This window comes from Monodelphis domestica, chromosome 1, assembly GCF_027887165.1.
Source record: "Monodelphis domestica isolate mMonDom1 chromosome 1, mMonDom1.pri, whole genome shotgun sequence".
Lineage (NCBI taxonomy): Eukaryota > Metazoa > Chordata > Mammalia > Didelphimorphia > Didelphidae > Monodelphis > Monodelphis domestica.
In genome coordinates, this window is record NC_077227.1 from 461,199,229 (window position 1) to 461,220,165 (window position 20,937).

At 46.7% G+C, this 20,937-nt stretch overlaps 1 protein-coding gene and 1 non-coding gene across 3 annotated transcripts in view; one reads left to right on the plus strand and one right to left on the minus strand.

Moving 5' to 3' along the window:
* Positions 1-559: 559 nt before the first annotated feature.
* On the minus strand, positions 560-650 carry MIR219-1 (microRNA mir-219-1). The gene has a single exon (NR_032199.1). It is a non-coding gene; the product is annotated as a microRNA mir-219-1 (primary transcript).
* A 10,974-nt stretch (positions 651-11,624) lies between these two features.
* The window catches only part of CERCAM (cerebral endothelial cell adhesion molecule), a 28,648-nt gene continuing 19,335 nt past the window's right edge, over positions 11,625-20,937 (plus strand). The window contains exon 1 of one of the 2 annotated variants that reach the window (XM_056812517.1): positions 11,625-12,174. The gene's annotated coding sequence lies outside the window, so the exon portion shown is untranslated. The remainder of the gene's footprint in view (positions 12,175-20,937) is intronic. The other variant, XM_056812518.1, reaches the window with a different exon arrangement.

Here is a 20,937-nt window from a genome sequence, read left to right on the forward strand (position 1 = left end):
GAACCAGGACTGACTCCAATTTCGTTTGGGTTATATGTTCGCTTTCTAATGCGCACCAAATTCTAAACGAGTTTGCGAGCCGGCTCTCCAGGTTCCGTCGTCTCCTCCCTTCTCCCTCCTCCCCTGGCCTCAGACTGGCCCCCGGACCCATCCTTTCCACCCTAACCCTGCGCCCAGCCAAGCCGTGCCTTCCTCTTCCCACCCGGGATTTGGGGGGTGGGAGATCACAACAAAAGCAACCACGGTGATTGCTATCGCGATCACAGCGGAGGTGACTATGAGAGCGCGGGTGGTGGCGATGATGGTGGTGCTGATGAGGGTGGTGAGGAAAAATGATTTTCGCGCGCCCCATCGGAGCAGGGAATTCCAGCGATTCCCCCTCCGCGAAGGATGAGGGATCCGTTTGGCGCATTTCACTCCCAAGCCCCAGCGAGCTAGCTCCGAGAACCCGGGGCAGGGACTCTGCCCTCAGAGGGGGCTTGTCCTGCCCTGATTACCCTCTCTGCCCACTCCTGGATTCTCGCTCCCCATCAACCTCTTGATCTCCCCGGTTGCGCCGGGAGCTCAGCCACAGATGTCCAGCCACAATTCTCGGTTGGCTGCAGACTCGCACAAGAATTGCGTTTGGACAATCAGCGGCGGAACCCCTGCTCCCCGTCCTCCCCGAACCCCCTCACTCTCCCCACCTCCAGTCGCCGCCCAGCTCCTGGAAAGCGCCACCTCGGACACCTGGGTCTCGGAGCTCGGCGCCCGACCGATCTCCCCACGGCCGTATCCTTCGCAGACCTCCGTAGGTGGTCAACAGATCCAGCCGCCCACCACCCCCTACCCCCGGGACAGATCTTGTTCAATCGCGATGATTCTCTCAGTCCTCTCGGACGAATCCAAATCGATTGTGGCCGAGTTCAAACCCGAATCCAGATAGAAGGTCCAGTTTGCCGGGGAACCTCGGCTTTGGTTCCCCGAGCTCCTCTGGGCGGGGCGGGGCGGGCTGCCCTCGGCCAACGGCGCCCCGGACTGGGTCGGCCCCGAACTCTGGGTTCCCGGGTCCCCGCTCCCTGGCCGGGCGCCCGCGTCCCGGTCCATGGAAAGCATCAAACAGAAAGAATCGAGGGCGCATCTCCGACTGCCCCTTCCCCAGCATCTGGGGACCCCGACAACCGGCCGGGAGCTCCTAGTCCGCCTGCTGGCGGGGAGGGGGGTGTGTTGCCCTACTACTGGGTCCCTCGGCCCGCGGCTCCCCCCTCCTCCAGCCCCGCGGCCCCGGCACGCACCGACTCCTGAGCTTTCCGCTTCCCGGGTGCTGTCTCCCTTCGGCCGCGCTGGGGATAGGGGTCCCCCTCTCTCTCTCTCTCTCTCTCTCTCTCTCTCTCTCTCTCTCTCTCTCTCTCTCTCTCTCTCTCTCTCTCTCTCTCTCTCTCTCTCTCTCTCTCTCTTTCTGTATCTCTTTCTCTGTTCTCTCTCTCTCTCTTCCTGCCCCTGGAGAGACCAGTAGTGGAGGAATGCGAGAGAGCCGGGCTAGAGGAGCTGGGGCCCCCCGGGCCACCTGCAGCCGGAGTCACTCCTTCCCCTGGAGATCCAGGCTGGGAGCGGGGGGGTGGGGGTGGGTAGGTGGGTGGCCGGGGCTGGGCCGGGCCGGGCCGGGCCAGGCTGGGAGGGGGGGCGCCCGCCGTCCCCCCGGACGCGCAGGGCGAGGCGCAGGGCTGAGCCGGAGCAGGCGCCTCTGGCGGCTCGGGGGCCTCGGGGCGGGCTTTTAGTCGTCCCCTCCAACAATACGGGCCTTGCTGCGGCGGCCGCCGAAGAATGGGGATGGGCTGCAATTGGTACTGGATTTGAATAACACCACGGGGAGATCAATGGTCATTGTGTCGGTGGAGTAATGAATCTCCGCTGTCTCCAGAGCCCCACCACGACAGCTGCAACCTGCAGTCAGGCAGCTCTTAAAGACATAGCGCGCCCTCCCCATGGGTCTCCCCCCCCAACACTCCGCACCCCAGTCCTTGAGCACCGTGCCTTAGACCCCATCATCTCACCTCCCCCCAACCTTATGGCTCCCTCTCCTTGGCTCCTGCCATTCCTAGCACTTCTTTGCTCCCTCCCCAAGGGCCCCACCAAGGGACCCAGACACCCCTCCTTACTTCCCAGACCACTATCCCTGGTGTCCTCCTTAATCACCCTAAGCAGCCCTAAAGATGGAACTTGGAATCCTTCTCCACAGCCAACCCTTTAAGTCCCCCTCATAAGGTTCCTATCACACTCTTTCCCCTCAGCACTATCCCCAGCAGTCTGAGAGCCCAGGTCCCCCAGCCCCAGTCTAAACTTAAGTAAATCTTAAGTGCTCTCCCCAATTTTGGAGCCTGAGTTTGAGGTCCTTTGGTCCCTACCATAAGCATCTTGAGACTCTCACTGCCTCTTCGTGGGGTTGTTGGATAGAGGTCTGGCACAGTAGGGCAATATCTGTAAAGGGAAATTCCCTGGGCTTTATTGTAGGGCCTAGATAAGGCTAATGTTCTCCTAGATGGGAAGAAAAGATCAAAGTTTTTTGGGGGAGAGGGGATGTAGAACTGTTGCTATGGATGCCCATGAGCTAGAGGCCCCTACCAGAGCTCTGGTGGGGCCCAGGCAGACAAAGCTAGGGGCCCTCACTTCTCCCTGTCCTGCTAGGATCTGAGAGAGATCTAGGTGGGCTCCTGGAAGATCTGAGGGGGCCAGGGCAGAAATGGCAGGATTTGGAAGAGGAACCTAGAGAGGGAACCACAGAAAAGATTCCACAGTGGTCTCTAATCTTTCTCATTTTGGAGTCTGTAAACTCTTTAAGCCCAACTCCCAGCACTCCCTTGCCCCACTGAGGGGAATGGGGCCTGAGATAATAGAATCCATACAAACTGGCCACCTCATGGAAGGATTAGAGTACCTAGACTACCTGGAGTGAAATAGCATCCCTGATCTCCAGGAGCCTTCCCACTACCTCTCCCTTCTGATTTCCCTTCCTGTCCTCTTCATCCTCTCTAGGCAGTTTCCTCCACTTTATTGCTCAACTTACCTCCTAAAGGAGGGGATGATTTGAGGAGATGATTGTCTCAAGTTCTACTAATAAGCCCTACACTCTAGAATCCAACTCTGGAGCCCTAATTAAAGGAGTCTAAATTTCTGGATCTTCCTCAGGACAATTTCAATGCTATGGTGCTATATGAATAGGACCTCTAAGGACTAGTTCCTATCCCAAAGATAAATGAATTAACATTATTTAGAATTTTTGGTGAGGAAAGTCAAGGTATTGGCCTAGTATGGATGACAATAAAACCTCTCAAAACTAATCTTAACTACCCAGGATGTCCCTGGAAATAGAGAATTCAAAAGCTAGAAGCGATCTTAGAACATCAGATGCTAGAACTTAGAATGTAGAGCTTAAAGGGCCATCTCCCTCGTTTTGTAAATAAGGAAAATTAAGGCAGCCTGGTGGCACAGTGTTGATAGTACCTGAACTGGAGTCAGGAAGACCTGAGTTCAAAATCAGAACTGTGTGACCCAGAGCAAGCTCTGTAACCTCGGTCTCCTTTAGTTTCCTCATCAAAAGAGACCTTATTTGTAAAGCACTTAGCATAGTGCCTGAGGGATAGACACTTACTAAATGCTTGTTTCCTCTAGAGTAGTAAAGTGACTTAACCTCCTATTACATTTAGGATTTAGCGGCATGCAGATTCAGGATTAGAAATACTGTCTCCTGACACTGCCAAGTGATGGAATTCTTTTCCTAGCCTCCCCATAAAGGGGAGCTGGGTTAGGGGTGGGGAGTGGTAGAAGAGGTAAATGATAAGTCTGTACTTTTCTGAAAACAATAACTCTTAGGAGAGGGCCCTGGGTCAGCGTTCAGCAGCCCAAAGGCTATACTTAAAGACAGAAAAGTTTTTGAAGTTCATCATCTCAGATGCTCTCCCTTTTTTGTTATCTTTCTCTCTTCTCTGACACTCATCCCCCAGCCAAACATCTATCCCAAGTCTTTTCTGTTCTCTCCCTTCTAAAAGCTGATGTATTTAAAAGTCTCCAAAAAATTCGTCCCAGCTGAAAATGGAGATCATAATGTCACCTACCCCACAGGGCTGCTGTGAGGATCAAAATGAGAAAATATTTGTGTGGTACACAGTAGACACTTAATAAAGGCTTATTCCTTTCCTACAGAAGTTAACTTTCTTTCCCCAAAAGATTTTGCTTCTTTGAAGGAATAGAAGTCTTAAAGCAAAGACGTGAAGAATTTGAGGAATAAGAGACCTAAGGAGGGATACTTTGCAGGGTAGGAGAGACTTCCTATGGTCTCCTCGAGTCATATATAGGTTGTTCCCCATGCCGACAAACAGGTAAGGCCTCCAATACTTCACAGTGTAAACTGTTGTTTGGACTATGACCTAGAGTGCCCGACTGAAGACCAACATCTAATTCTGTCACTTAACAGTGCTCACTAAGGCAGGGAAGCAGGAGCTGGCATTTTGGAAGGAAGCCAAAGGAACTTTGGAGCTAGTCCTGCTCATAAAATTCTCCAAGTTTCCTGGATAATACGAATTTTACTGTATTCTTTTCCCCTTTTGAATATTATAGTTCAGGTGAATCTGATGCTAAGGGACACCTAAGTAGAATCCTATTGACCAAGAAACCTAGTGTGATGGAAAGAGCCCTGGATTAAGAGGAGGAATCAGGATTTATTTTTGCTCTGGTCTTCTGGTCTTCCATTAACTACTGGGTAAACCTGGACATGTCACTTTCTCTAACTAGCTCTCAATTCTCTCAATAGTAAAATGAGTGGAATGGGTTAAAAAATCTCTGGAGTCCACTCTATAAATCCATTTTGGTATTTATAGGGGTTAGAAATTTCCTGGAGATGTGACAAAGTTGCCTGGATATCTTGCCCTCTGAACTAATTTTGAAATGGTTGGTTCTCCTAGCCCATAACATCTCCTGATTAGTAGTGAATATACACCCACCCAGATCTTATACTTGATATACTCTAGACTAGTCAGTCTCCATTTCTCCCTCCTCCTCCTCCTCCTCCTCTTCTTCCTCCTCCTCCCTCACATCTTTCCTCCTTGCTCAGCCCCTACCCACCCTCCTACTCCTCCCTCTGGAGGAACCAGAGCTGATGAAGCCACTGGGTCTCCCCCCAGAGAAGGGGATACTTGCCCCCCTAGCCCTTCCCCCCATCCCCATCCCAGTTCCCTGGGGCCATGCTGCTTTCTTGCTGCCGCTTGTAATAAAGAAAATATCTCGGCTACCCTTCCATGGTTGCCTGGCAACCCCAATTGGAGGGGGGGTGACTATGGGGGGGAGAGGGAATAGGGAGGAGGGAAGGGGGAGGACCCCAAGTAGCCAATCCAGAAGCAAATAAGAGGATTTGGGTGACATGGGGCCTGTCTTAGGGCTAACCTGGACCAGCCTGAAGAGGGGGGCATCCCCCTCGTGTCTCACACCAATAAATATGGATTAGGGAGATTGGCCGGGTTTTTCCCACAGGCCTGAAAGGCCCTGGCTGACCTTTCCACCCCCTTTATACACCAACCTGACAGCCAGGCCGAGTAGAGGGCAGGACCCCCAGAGATGGGAACCCCTGGCCCCAATCGGTGCCTCTCTGGCTTCAGGGAACTTTTCACCTAACCCACTCCCACTGCCCTTTTCTCTGCCCCTGAGCCCCTCCCCTCACCGGCTGCTGCAGGTCCCCAGTTTTGGTGCTGAGTATGAGGGTATGGGTCAGCTCTTAAAGCTAGGTTTAAGGAAGTCAGGGACTGGGGTGCTCCCCAGCTCACTGCAGCTGCTAAGGCTCCTCTTTCAGACTTCAATGTTTCATCTCCCAGGCCCTCTTACGCTTTCAGTTGAGGTTCTTGGCCTTGATCTATTTGTCAACTCAGTCCTTAACTTGGATTTCTTTGGTTCTCCTGCTCTCCACATTTGTCTACTTCCCTATTTTTCAGTATCCCTCTTCTGCTGCTGATTCACTATCTCTACAACCACATTTCTCTTTTGCTTTTCTTCTCCTCTTTTTTACTAAAACCACTTTGTCTCACCCTCTCTCCCAACCCTCTTTCCTTCTACCTTTATTCTCTTTGCTTCTCTTTCTCTTCCTTCTTTTTTGTTCCTGTCTTCCATCTCTGTCTGTCTCTCTCTTTGTCTCTCTCTCCCCCTCCCTCCCTCTCTCTCTCTCTCTCCCTCCCCCCATTTTCTCTCTCTCCCTTCCCCCTTCCCCTTTCTCTACCTCTGTCTTTGCCTCCTATAAAAAGTTCTAACACCTCAGATTATTAGAGGGGAATGGAAAGAGACAAGGGAGAGAGGAGGCAGTGATTGCTCTCTCTAGTGCCTTGGCACACTCATCCTGGCCAGGGATCCAAAGGCTTTGAATGGAGTCAGTGTGTAGTAAGGAAAGGCAAACACCTTGGTGTGGGGAAGCAGACTGGATTCAGTTCTGGTGTTCCCAACCCACTCCCTCCCTTCCTGTCTTTTCTCCCATCTTTTTCTGTCCCCCTCCCTCCTTCCCCTCTCCTGAGAGACAGCTGGGGTGGAGGGTGGCCAGGTGGGTGCCCCTCCAGTCTCATTCCCTCCTGGGGGGGAGAGAGTTGGAGCCAGGTCTTGATCTACAGAACCCCCCCCCCCAGATTTGCCCTCCCCACCCCCTTCCAGCCTCTTTCCTGTCCAGCAGCTGCCAGGAAAAAAACCTCAGGAAGAACAAATACAGTCTGGGGCCAGGTGGCAGCCCAGGCTGACAGGAATCAGGCAGGGAAATCAGTCTGTGGCAGTGAAGATCCCCTTATTCCCTTACCAACCCCCAGCTGAAGAGACCCTGGAGCCAGCCCTTAGAGCATCCCTGTCCTGGGGTGAGTGGCTGTTCTCATAGGGGAGGTGGGAAGGGTAATGTCGGGGAAAGCTATGGTCAGGGTTCACTGGGGAAAAGGAAATAAACTTGTGTGGGTGACCTGGATTCAAGGGGCAGGTAGATGGAACCCCAGGAGAGGGAGGGAGGGAAAATAAAAGCAGAATTGACTCTGGGAAGATGGCTCAGGACTTGACAATGCTCTCCATTACATCTAGAGGTTATTATCCCAGATATTGGAGATGCTGGAAAGGTTGCTCTTTCCCTCTCCTGCTTCGGAGTCTCCCCATCTCTCCATTTCTCATTGTCCTATACCATTTGTCATCCATCCCTCCTTCTTGCTGTAAGCCTGGGTCTTTGAATCTCTTCATCTCTCTGTCTGGGTGGCCTTTATCAGACAGGAAGCAAGTGGCTCTAGTCAATGTAGGTAGTGAGGAAGGAGGGAAAAGTGGGGTGAGGGAGAGCACGGAGATGAAATGTAGGGAGAAAGAGAGGCAGAATCTGGAGGTCTGGAACCAGAAATCTTGGAATTTCTGTCATCTTTGTGACTCCAAATCATGAAGCCACAAAAAGTTAAAACTAAGGGAAGCAGCTGAGCACAGTGGAAAGGGCGCCGATTTTGAAGTTGGGGGGTAACCATTGTCATTTACCAAACCTCCCTCCAGCTCAGTTCCCTCATCCCAAAAAGGGTAAGGGGGAGGCTAAATGACCTAAATGACCTCTGCCGTCTGTTCTAGCTCTAGATGAATGACCCAGTTCTGTAGAAGGGACCTTAAAGATTATATAGTCCAACCACCACATTTTACAAATGAGGAAACTGAGGCCCAGAGAGACTAAGTAATTTGCCCAATGCCACATAGTGAGTCAGGGGCTGAGCAGGCTCTCAATCTAGCTCTTTTCATCACTAGTTCTGTGCTGTTGTTCCTTCTCCAGGCAGATTCTTTGTGAACTTTCCCCAAATGAATCTCACTTTTCCTCTGATAAGGAATAAATAATATTAATAGCTAGCTTTTATACAACATTTTAAAGTTTGCAAAGAGTTTACAAATATTATCTCATTCTAGCCTCACAACAACCTTGGGAAGGAGGTACTATACTGTTATTGTCCCCATTTTACAGGGATTACAGCTAGTTAGTAAATGCCTGAAGGGAGACATGAACTCAGGTCTTTCTGATAATAATTCCATAATGCCTACCTCTTTTGAGAAGTGTCAAGAACTCAGACTGGTGTGGGTTGGGAGATGGGTAAGAGGACAGAGAGAAGAGAGAGATTCTTGGTCTTTACTACTTCTCCCTCCCCCTTCTTTTTTTTAAATCACTTCTAAGATTGGTAAAGGGTGGGCAATTGGGGTTAGATGATTTATTCAAGGTCACACAACTAGGAAGTATCTGAGGTCTGATTTGAACCCAAATCCTTCCTACTAGAGGCCTAGAGGCCTAGCAATCTAGCCACTGTGCTACCTAGCTACCCCTAGTCCTTACTACTTCTTGATCATATTTCTATAGAATCAAGGGAGGAAGACTGAGAACTTATCCTGCCCTTATATCTTTTTTCCCCTAAGAAAAGTCTATTCCTATCTAAGTTTTCTACTGTTGGTTTTTTTAAAACCAGAAATAAATATTGTATTTTATCAAAAGCCTTTTCTGTACATGTTAGTATGATCATTTTTGTTTTTCTTGTTACTAATATAGCTTTACTATATTGATAATTTTCCTTTTAAATTAAAAAAACTTAAATTTTCTTTCATTGAACAAAAATCTTTCCCTCCAACCTTCTCCCTTGATTGAGAAAAAAGGAAAAAGAAACTTAAAAACTTGTAACAAACATGTACAATTAAGTAAAACAAATTCTTACATTGGCCATCTACTCAAAAATATGTACCTCTTCATCTGTACCCTGAGTCCATCATGACTTTGTCAGGAATGGCATGAGTTTCATCATGGAGTCTTTGTGTTGAGTTCTTAAGTCTTTCAAAGCTTTTTTTGGTCTTTATAATGTTGTTACTAAATAAATGTTTTCCACTTTATATCAGTTTTACAAATCTTTCCAGGTTTCTCTGACAGCATCCCCTTTGTTATTTCTTATAGCACAATAGTATTCCATTATATTCATATATCATAATTTGTTCAGTCATTCTCCAGTAAGGAGGCACCTCCTTAGTTTCCAATTCTTTGCCACCTCAGAGTTACTAGAAGTATTTTTGTACATATGGATCCTTTCCCTCTTTCTTTGATCTCTTTGGAGGTCTAGCAGTGATAACACTGAGTCAGTTTAGTAATCTTGGGAACATAGTAGCAGATTCTATAACCCTTCTCTTAAACTAATTTTTAAATCATTCCCCTTCCTTACATATCTCTAGAAAAGAGAATTTTCCAGACTTCCTTGATTTTCCTAGAAATCACATCCTGGTGACTTCCTTTTTTTTTTTTAAACCTTCACCTTCCATCTTAGATGAGTATTGGTTCCATGGTAGAAGAACAGGAAGGGCTAGGCAGTGGGGGTTAAGTGACTTGCCCAGGGTCACCCAGCTAGGAAGTGTCTGAAGCCAGATTTGAACCCAGTCTCTAGGCCTGGCTCTCAATCCACAGAGCCACCTACCCGGCCTCTTCCTGGTGACTTCCAACCTTAAGCTCTCTCCTTGTAGTTAAAGCCCAGTCCCTCCAGGGAGACAGACCCTCTATCCTCACCCCACACAATATCCTTAGTTTAGCCCTATCTAGGCCTCAGGGCATGTAATTTGGGGGTTGAATTCTTCAGTCTCTCGAGGGCATTAGAGTCCCCGGCCCAGGGCCTCCCTATCCAGGTCCCAGCCTCATCTGCTGGCGTGAGGAGAGAGCCCCCATCTAACGGCGGCGACGGCGGAGTGGAAATGGTGATGGGATCACCCTCCTGGAGTCAGAGCCGTCTCCGGATGCAAAGGGCCAGGAGAGGCCGTCCGGTCCTCCATCCCTTCGTCTCTACTCCCAGAGGGCTTAGAATTAATCTTTTTGTTTCGAAGGTGCGAGGGAATGGACTTTCTCTCCCGGCGAGATAAGGCGCTCCCTGTCCCTTTCAGGCCCTGGGGGCACCCCGTTCTTTCCTGCAGCTGGGAGGAGGTAGCCCCCACTCTGGCCCTGAGGTGCTGCTTTCCCCCAGAGCCAGACCCCCTCACTGAAGTCCCCTATTCCTCCTCAGGTGTTTAATCTGCTTTTCCTGCAATGAGGCATAAGATCATAATCCGTATCTCTGAGTCCTTCCTACTATAGAGCCTCCCTCCCTCCCCCGTCTGTTTAGTCTGCCTTCATCCTCTCCTATCCACCGGTGGTCTGGGGCACCGGCCCTGGGCCCTGGGAGCAGGAGGGGGGGGGGCTCCCCAGTTCTCCAGGCCTCCCTCCCTCTCCCCCACCCGGCCCCCTTCCCCTTTGTCTCCTGCTTTGTGATGGTAAGAGTTACTCCTAAATCTGCTCCCTGACACTGTTATTGTTCCGCTCGGCTCTGAGTTTCTAAACTTTTCCCCCGGGGTCAAGAATGTGGCCAGTCCCCGGTTCCCGGCCGCTCCTCGGCAGCTCTGGGTGGCTGGAGGTGGGGCCGGGGCCTCACCCCTGGCTGAGGTGGGGGGCGGGGGTCAGCCGGGAACAAAACCCTTTGAAATGCCTCCCCTCCATCACTGCCAACATTGTCTGCTGCCCGCGGGGGGCCTGGCACGGCCCCTCCGGGGCTCCGGCCCCCAGCTTGGACTGGGCCTGCAGGCCGGCATCTGGGAATGGACAGAAGGTTATTGTCCTGCCCTCGGGCCCTTTGTGTTGCCCAGTTCCAGCTGTCTAGGTTGGGAGACTGACCCATGGGAGGGGGAGGGAGAGGGGGCAGCTACGTGGAGAAAGAACACGGATCGCTGCCTCCTGTGGGGTCGTCACCCAGAGCTGGATCCCCAAAGGAGCCTGGAGGCCAGACAGGCCGGGCGACGGTGACCGGGACCCCAGGGCTCAGCTTCCTTGGGGGACGGGCCACTCCACGCCGGGCAGCACTGCGGCCCTCAGAGCTCTGCCTCCTTCCTTTGGAGTGTTTCCCAGCCTTGACCGGCCTGAGCTGCCGCCTAGGCTGGGTCTAAGAGCCTTTCGTTGGTCCCTTCCCTGATGGGCGAGAGTCCCCGGGCTCCTGGACATTGTCTTCCTGGGCTAGGGATGCCTGGCTCAACCCAGAGGAGAGCGATGTCCTCTCTGGTGCTGGATCTCTCCCAGCTGCTGGCTCTGCTCCCTGGCCCTGAATGATCTCCTGAGCCCCTCTTAGCCTCCTGGGCATTTCTCCAGCTCTAGCTCAGGGCGCTGTGGTGACTTGTGATCCAGCATCCGTGTCTCTTTAAGCACACTGGAGCGTCCCCCCATCTCGTCCCCCCCCAAAGACCCTGATAGTGCCACCTGAGAGGGTCTCTGCTCTGCCAGGAAGGTGTAGGGACAAAAAGAAATGCACCTCACCCCTCCCTGATGGCTCTGGGCCATGCCTGCTGCTTGAATGATGGGGTCACCCGAGGACAATCTCTGGGCTAAGGAAGAGGCTTGGAGGGTGCCCGTCGGTGCCCAGGGCCTGGGGGGAGAGACAGGGAGCAGCTCCCTTGGGAGGGGCTAGCATGGAATGGGGGCACAGACCCTTTGGACCAAGGTAGGGTCAGTGGTGGTGGGTAGGGACCCCGGAACTGGAGGAGTTAACACTGCTACTGGGCTGGGCACCGAATGGGGCTGCCACGCTGCAGCAGGGAGAGAATGACTTTAGCAGAGTCCAGCACAGGAGGACTGGCCAGAGCTGCTTCCTAATGGGCAAACCAGCTGGCTTCCCAGGGAAAATAGCTGGCTGAGTCCCAGCCTCCAGAGGACAGAGGCACAGCCTCCACTCCAGAGACAGGGACCCTGTTGTGAGGGTCCCTAAACGATGAGGGGAGACAGCGTGCAGGGGCAGGAGATTGGGGGGGCAGAGAGATTTCTGGAACAGGTGCCCAGATGTTCCAGGCCCTGGTGGTGGAATGAATCTGGCTGAGATTTCAGGGTGTTGGTATCCCTTTAGGCAGGGGAGGAGATGCGAGTTAGTGGGCTCTGCCTCCACCCTGCCTTGGGTCCTCCCAGGGCAGAACAGAACAATTCTAGCTGCCGTCCTTTGATCCCAGAACTCACTCAGAACTGGCTGGGACACATGGACTGGAACTTCTGGGGAGGAGAGAGAACCTAACACTGACACTGGGGCAGATCCTGGGGCCCCTTGCCTGAGAGGAAATTGGAGGACATCCAGCAGATCAGAAAGGCCCTGGGGAGGGAAGAAGAGGATAACAGAGGAGGGAGGAAGAGACAACTGCCTGGTAAGAATATATTTTCTTCATCCCTGCCCCTCTCTCCAGAGAGACCCCTAACCTGGGCTTGTTTTTCTTGTTTTTCCTGGATTCACTAAAGAGGTGAACCCCACATCTCACTCATCTGGCACCCCTAGATGGGAATGTTTCTACCCCATGGCAAAATCCTAGTGTTTGATGGGCAAAAAAGCAGAGGTGAGGGTGGTGCCTCCCTACCTCTCCCAGACATCTAGTTTCAGGGTAAAACAAAGATTTATTTGTAGCAAGCAGATCTGCTTCTAGCCACCAAGCCAGGGACCCTAAACGTGTGTTTGATGATTAAAATGGGCTTTCCATCAGGTACCCTCAAAGCTCTAGCCTCCACAGCTTGATCACCCCACCTTCAGCCTTTCTGGGTTTGCTCCCCCATCTTGCTTGCTTCATGCTCTACCTCTTCCTGTGATGCTTTACAAAAACAAACACCAAGACAACAGAACAGAACAAAATAAAAAACCTTGGCTAGCATCCTGGGCCATACCCAGACTCTCTTCCCCGCTTCTACCACCCTGAAAAAGGCAGCATCAACCTGGGTCACAGGGAACAACAGACCCATGTCCCCTGACCTGTAGCTGTGGAAAATGAATCAGATTAGGGGGCTCTCTAGAGGCCTGAGATCTGAGTGTTGGACAAACTACCCTATTTATCCCTGGTGGCTTCTGCTGATGGGCTCCCAGGGAGCCAGGCAGAATGAAAGGAGCAGAGTGTCTTGGTCAAGTTGTGGACACTAACACCACCTCCTGGACTCTGTGGAAATAGCATCTGCCTGGATTGGACATATTTCCAGGGACGGAGGAGATAAGCCAAAGAGAAATGGGTCATGGGTTCTTGGCTTCCCAAAATTAGATGGGAGGGAGGGGGCACAGTTAATTTCCAAGGCTAGACCTGCCCAATGTGGCCTGCCTGGGCTTCAGGGTCTCTAAGGGAGATGGACTTGGGCTAGGAAATTTTGGCTGCTTATCCTTTATTGTTCAATCATTTCAGTTGTATCCTTCTCTCTATTTGGGATTATCTTGGCAAAGAAACTGAAATGGTTTGCCATTTCTTCCTCCAATTCATTTTACAGATGAGGAAACTGAGGCAAACAAGGTTAAGTGACTTGCCAAGGGTCATACAGATAGGAAATGTCTGAAGCCTGATTTGAACTCAAGAAAATGAGTCTTCTTGACTCTAACCCTGACACTATGTACTTGTTCCACCTAACTGCCCATGAAATAAGGTCAAACTAAATAGCTTCTGTGGTCCTTTCTGATTCTAAATCTGTGGTCCTCTGAAAAAAGTAGGCTCTATGTCATCTGGGTCAAATCTAACCAACTCAAATCCCATTGATTTGAAATGGATGTGGATTGGATTTCAGCAGAATTATGTTTACCTTTGCAACCTTGGGCTGAAGGTTTGGTTTGCTAAATTAGCTTAGATCCTAAGCAATCCTGCCATGGCTACTTTTAATTTTCTCAAGAAAATGCACTGTTTTAAAATTGACTTCTAAGCAAATAATACCACTTATCACAAAGGAGACTGCTCTATCCCTTAAGTCTCTGGAACAAGAAACACCTTACTAAATAGTTTGCTAGATTTGTGTGAACAAACAAATGGTGTGTTTCTAGAAAATGTTCTCTAATTTTGCCATTACACACAGTTAACTCTGTCTTCCCTTTGGGAGTCCAAGGTTCTAGCTCTGTATTGAGTGAACCTGCATATTTTTACCCAAGAATTGCCCTATGGCCTTGGCCAACACCCTTGAAAGGAATGGGCAGATGAGAAAGCTGGAACTGGAAAACCAATTCCTTTTTTTTTTTTTAAGCCCTTATCTTCCATCTTTGAGTTAATACTGTGGGTTGGTTCCAAGGCAGAAGAACAGGAAGGGTGAGACAATTGGGAATGAGTGACTTGCCCAGCTCCACACAGCTAGGAAGTGTCTGAGGCCACATTTGAACCCAAGATCTTCCCTTTCTAGGACTGGCTCTCTATCGCTGAGCCACCCAGCTGCCCCATTTAGCCTGGTATTAAGGCAATAGGGTTACGTCTCTCAAAAGGATCATAGGGGAAACAGATTTAGAGATGGATGGCTGAGTTGGGATTTTAACTCCAGTCTAGCCACTGACTTCTCATATGATCATCCTCAACTGAAAAACAAAGGTGTCAAGCTAGTTGAGAATAAGATCTTATCCATCTCTAATATGCTCTGACAGCTATGAGCTATGTGACCATGGACAACTCACTACAGATCTGAGCCCCATTTTTCTCATCTATAAACGGAAGATATTACCCTAGTTCCAGTCTCACAAGGAGGTTGTTGGAAAGTCCCATTTAGCACATATTTACTAAGAACTTACTATCTGCAGGGCACTTTCATGGGTGCTGAGGGGACAGACAAAAGCCGAACAGTCCCTGCCCTTATGGCACTGAGCAACAGAAATATAGTAGTGTACCAATTAACTGCTTTGGAAGGATTGTCAGAGTAGTTTTAGCTTTCGATGCCACTCTGTATCAATGAACTGGGACAAAAGTAAAATAATTACATTTATTGACATAATATATAGAAAATGTTACAAATTGTTACATCTTAAAATAAGATGCTTTAATATTCAGTACCTCTTTTTGCTGTAATCACTTGTTTCATGAAATCTGGCACTGCAGTCACAAGATTCTGACACATAGTCTTTAATTCTTTATTATGAAACCATTGGATGATTGAGTACACCTTTGAAGAATATCTGTTTTTTTCTAAGGCTGGTCTTAGATTTTCTTTTTTTTCTTCCTTTCTTTTTCAGGCAAACAGGAATTAAATAACTTGTCCAGGGTCACATAGCTAGGAAGTGTTTGAGGTCAGATTTTTTTTTAAACCTTTACCTTTTGTCTTAGAATCAATACTGTGTATTGGCTCCAAGGCAGAAGAACAGTAAGGGCTAGACAATGGGAGTTAAGTGACTTGACCAGAGTCACACAGCTAGGAAGTGTCTGAGGTCAAATTTGAACCTAGGTCCTCCAAATTCCAGGCCTGGTGGTCTATCCACTGTGCCACCTACCTGCCCCTGCTCCTACCCCATAGATTTTCAATGGGGTTTGATATTCATCAAAATTCATCATTCCCCCAAGAGAGACAAGATTTACAGGCTGACTGAAAATGTAAAAAAATCCCCCAAACATTTTTTTGGGTAGTCTACTTATAATATGATGAAGATGCCCTGATCATAAAATCTCACCTGAACTTCTTCTGATGAGTTCTGGCATAGTCTTGAATGAAAAAGTAAGTTTCAGCAGTAAAAATTTCCTTTTTCTTATCTTGAGTGCTCTAGTCTTCATATCATCTTGCCCACAATTAGTGATTTTTCTTCATATCAATAATTAGGAACCGTATTTTATTAGTCTTCTCACTATTTTTCCAACTTCAGGAAAATGACAATTACCATAAAAACATTAATAACAATCTCTCAAGCTTCCAACTCCTTGTAAAAATCTGTTTATTTTCTAACAATTAAATAGGTTGCTTTGTAGCTATAATTTATTTGTTCTTGGCATTGTTTTAATTTTCTATAGCTCTCTCTCTCTTGCACTTGGGTGTAATTGAACCTGTTTCCTGTGAGCTTTAATGATCCTTGAAGTGACTTCCTTGGGTTTGAGGTTACTAAGTGGTATAGTAGGTAAAGTCAGGAAGATCTGAGTTCAAAGCCTGCCTCAGACTTCTATGTGCTAGGTGATTCGGTCAAGTCACTTAACTCCTTTTGCTTCATTTTCCACAACTGTAAAGTGAGGATAATATAATAGCATCTACCTCCCAGGGATTGCTTTGAGGATGAAGAGAGATAATATTTGTAAAGAGCTTAGGACAGCGCCTGGCACATAAGCACTCTATAAAATGCTAGCTGTTATTAATATCTGGAACAGTAACTAGAGTATGCTCACTTAAGATCTACAACTTTTGTCTGTTTCTTTTAATCAATGTACATGTATATACATATATCTTAAACTACAAAATTAAAAAATACAATAAAAGAGCAGTAAAACACCTGTGTGTGGCATGAAATTCAGCACTTAATTGACATACAATTAAATTAAGTAAACAAGCTGGAACCAGTTTCATCTGGTCAATATCAAGCAGTCTGAGCCAATGAAAGCACTTGCACAAGATGCAAAATGAAACTATCACAATCTTGTTGGTCTTTAGTAATTAGTACCCCACTCCACATGTACACGGACCAGTAGGTTTTCAGTTCGTGTTTATTGAGCCAATGAATAATCCTAAGTGAAAAAGAAGACAACAAGGACTGAAGCCAAAGTGGTAGAATGTAAACTTCTTACAGACAGACTATTCATTTCTTTTTTGTCTTTATAGTCCAGTACCCAAAACTATACGTTACACAGAGCTGATACTTAATGAATATTTGCCGAATTAAAAATAATGATCCAGTAAAAAGTAAATGGAACTTATAGTTAGAAAGCCTGAGTGCAAATTCTTCATTGTGTGATTTGGGGGCAAGAAAATTTAACCTTTTGGATGTCAGTTTCCTCATTTATAAAATGAAAGTTGAACTAAATGATCTCTAAGATCCCTTCCTATTCTACATCTGTGATCCTGTGATTCTAATAAGGTAAAACCCAATAAGGATCAATGTAAAAGTCTTGCATATCGGTCCAAGAAACAACTTCTCAAATATAGAGCCATAGGAGAGGCATGGATAGATAGCAGTTGTTCTATGTTGGGGGGGGGGGAGAACTTCTGGCTTTAATGCTCTATGTGAATCCTCAGGGTGACCTGGCTTCCAAAAGAACTAATGTGATCTTGGGCTGCATTAAGAGAAACTTCCCTTCCAGGGACAGAGATGTAATAGTCTCACTGTCCTCTGGCCTCTTTAGGTCCTATCTGGAGCATCCCCTTTGGTGCCATGGTTTAAAGACACTGACTAACTGGAGACCCTCCAGAGGAGGGCAATCAGATGGTCTTGATTCCATGTCATTTGCAGGAACTGGGCATGTTTAGCCTGGAGAAGAGAAAACTGAGATTTGCCTCTAAATATTTCAAGGGCTGTCACATGGAGAATGGACTAAACTTCATAGGATTGTGGATTTAGAACTGGAAAGGACCTTTGGGCCATTGAGACTAATTCCATTTTAAAGATGAGGAAACTGAAGCAGACAAAGTTTAAGTGACTTGGCCAGGGTCACACAGCTAATATGTATCTGAGGAAAGATTTGAACTTCCTGCCAAACTTGTCCTGATTGTCCCCAAAAGATAGAACAAGTAGTAACAGGTGGAAATTGCAAGGAGGTAAATTTGGGTTTGTCAGGATAAACTCAATAACAAATAGAGTCTTCTTTGGCTGGGTTGCTCAGTGGATTGAGAGTCAGACCTAGAGATGGGAGGTCCTGGGTTCAAATTTGGCCTCCGATACTGCCTAGCTGTGTGACCCTGGGCAAGTCACTTCACCCCCATTGTCTAGTCCTTATTGCTCTTCTGCCTTGGAACCAATACATGGTATTGATTCTAAGATGGAAGGTAAGGGTTTAAAAAAGGGAAATGGGCAGCCTTTCAAAGTAGTGACTTTTCCCTTAATGGAGAGTTTGAGACAGAAGCTAAGACATCATTTTTGGAGTATGTTATAAAGAAGGGTTCTCTTAATGGTTTGGACTATATAGTCCCTTCCAACTCTCACATTCTGTGATTCTTTGAAATGGTCATGATTAAAAATCACGATCTGGTGAAAAGTAAATGGAGCTTATAGTCAGAGGGCCTGAGTGCAAATCATTCCTTACCTATGTGATTCTGGACAAGAGAATTTAGCCCTTCTGGTGTCAGTTTCCTCATTTATAAAACAAAAGAGTTGAACTAAATTATCTGTTCCCCCAATATATCCCACACTTTCCCCATGCTTTCATCACCTTACTCAAGTTCCCTCCACTTATTCTCATCTTCCTTCCTTCCTTCCTTCTTCTTTCTTTCTTTCTTTCTTTCTTTCTTTCTTTCTTTCTTTCTTTCTTTCTTTCTTTCTTTCTTTCTTTCTTTCTTTCTTTCTTTCTTTCTTTCTTTCTTTCTTTCTTTCTTTCTTTCTTTCTTTCTTTCTTTCTTTTTTCTCTTTCTCCTTTTCTTCCCAAATCCTTTCTTTTCTATCTTAGTATACATTCTAAGATAGAAATGCAGCAAGGACTAGGTAATGAGAGTTAAGTGACTTGTCTAGGGTCACACATCTAGAAAGAGTTTGAGGCCAGAGATCAGCTCATAAAGATGAGGCTTCCTAACTCCAGGCCTGTTGCTCTATCCACTGAGCCACCCAGCTGCCCCTATTTAGAAGAAGAGTCCTTGGGAAAGAGGGAATGAAGGCTCAGGCTCTCCCAATATTTTAGCTCAGTACCTGTGGCCTAGCTCTTAAGCAAGATATAAGACATATGGGCACATGGCAAAATGCATTCCTGTCCCTGTTAGCTCTAGGCTCCCTCACCTTTGGTGACTCCAGTCCATTTGTGGTCCTCCTCCTTTTCCTTGTAGTTCTAGTCCCAAGAACCTCATTTCTTCTTCCTCCATTAGCATCCCATACTATGCCTCTTTCACTCTACTCAGGTCACACCCCAGGTTAGAAGTGACAGATCAATAATTGGATAAACCAAATTATGCTGATATGCTGATGGCAGACATTCACTGAATTCCTCCAATAATGTATGGACAAGATCCTACATAAGCACAGGTTATTGGATGGAGGTGCCTGTAGACCTGAGTTTTTGTCCTGGCTTTGACATTAATTGTGAGTGGTAATTTTAATTGTGTGTGAACTTAAGCAAGTCATTTCTTCTCTGGATTTTAGTTTCCCTATTTGTAAAATGAAGAATTTGGACTAAATGACTGGGCTCTAAGATTCTTTCTAGTTCTATGATTATATAGGCATTTTATTTTTTCTCATCTAGAGCCTCAGTTTACTTTTAATAGTTTACTGTTTTTATCTTTTCAATTAATAACCATTTAAAAATTAATTTGTTCCTTCCAATAGTTACCTTTATCTCATCCCAAATGGGCAAATAAAATAATATTTTTAAAACCTGAAAAATAAAGTCATTTTACATCAATACATATCTGCATGGTCTGATAAAACCAATTCCCATATTAGCCATATCCAAAAATAGATGTCTCTTTCTAAATTTTAAGTTCATCGCCAGGAGGCAATGGAGCACTTCATCGTTATCTTTTGGTTTTCTGGTTTATCATTGCATTGATCAGAGTTCTAAAGTCTTTCAAAGTTGTTGGGCTTTTTCATTTTGATAGTGCTGTTATCATCATATGAATTGTCTCCCTAGTTCTTTTCACTTCCTTCTTCATCAGTTCATTAAATATTCCCAATTTTCTCTAAAATTGTCCATTTCCTCATTTCTTATGGTATGATCATATTCCATTACATTCATTTACTGTATTTTGTTTAGTTGTTCCACAACGAGAGGAGGCCTTTCAGTTCCCAAATCTTTGTTACCCCAAAAAGAACTGCTATCAATTTTTTGTACATATTTTCCTGTCCTCTTTCTTTGATTTCTTTGGGAATAAGGGCCTAACAGTGATATTGCAAAGTGAAAGGTGATGCTGTTTAATTATTTTCTGGGAATAGTTCAAAATGGCTTTTCAGGGTGTGCAGGGGTCACCAGAGCCTGGAAACATCACCTATGACTCCTCAGAGAATATAAACTACCTTGAAGAAATGTAAACAGCAAAGGAAGTTCCAACTGTCCCACGGGAGAAGTTGCACGTGACCCTGGGCCATCTGAGGCATTATGCCTTCTTTATTTGGTTTCTGTGTAACCCCTGGCCTGACCTGAAGTTGGTGCAGAGGTCCATTTACTTTGTCCTGATGCTGCCCAGGACAACTGGCTCCTTATGAGTAAACTCCCCTCAATTAACTTAATTAATCCTAATAAATCCAAACCAATAAAATATTACCTATGAATGCATAACAGTAAACACAACAATAATGAATAGCTAAGCTGGCATGGGTCCCTCTTTCTTTGGCATCTCAGTATTCTCCCGGAGGATGTGCCACCCTACAATTGGCATAATCAATGTAAAATAGATTTTCCCCCTTACGTGTGGCGTAGTTGTCAGGATAGTCTACTCCCTTATAAATCTTGTGTCCTTACACAGTCAAAGTGCATTTTAACTGGACCTTTTTCTTTTTCTAAGAAAAGGTGGTATGTTTAAAAAAAAGAGAGGAGTAATTCTAGCAATAGAAACATGAGGCCTCATTGGCTGCTCAGGTGTGTGTGTGTGTGTGTGTGTGTGTGTGTGTGTGTGTGTGTGTGTGTGTGTGTTTATTAGATATTAGATGCAGATAAATTACTTCTTGGAAAACTAGTGCTCAGGACAGTGCCCGGCACATAGTAGGTGCTTAATAAATCTTACTTGATTGATTAAAAACCAGTACATCAAGCTCAGCCTTTGCTTTATAAAGTAGGTTTAGAAGAATTAAGATCTTTTGCCAGTGAATGATAAAACAGCATAGATGACTTGATGTCCCTCATTAGGTTGCAGAGAGGAGAGAGAAGAGAACTAAAGAGGTTTAAGGGAGGAGAAAGTTAGCAAATAGCTGGATCTCCTGGTTAGAAAGGTTTTATTTATTTATGTGTTCATTTATTTTTAAATATTTTTCCATGTTTCCATGATTCATTTTCTTTCCCTCCCCTCTCCCAGAGCCAACAAGTAATTCCTCTGGGTTGTACAAATGCTATCGCTTGATAGAAAGATTTTATTTAGACTAAGCTTAT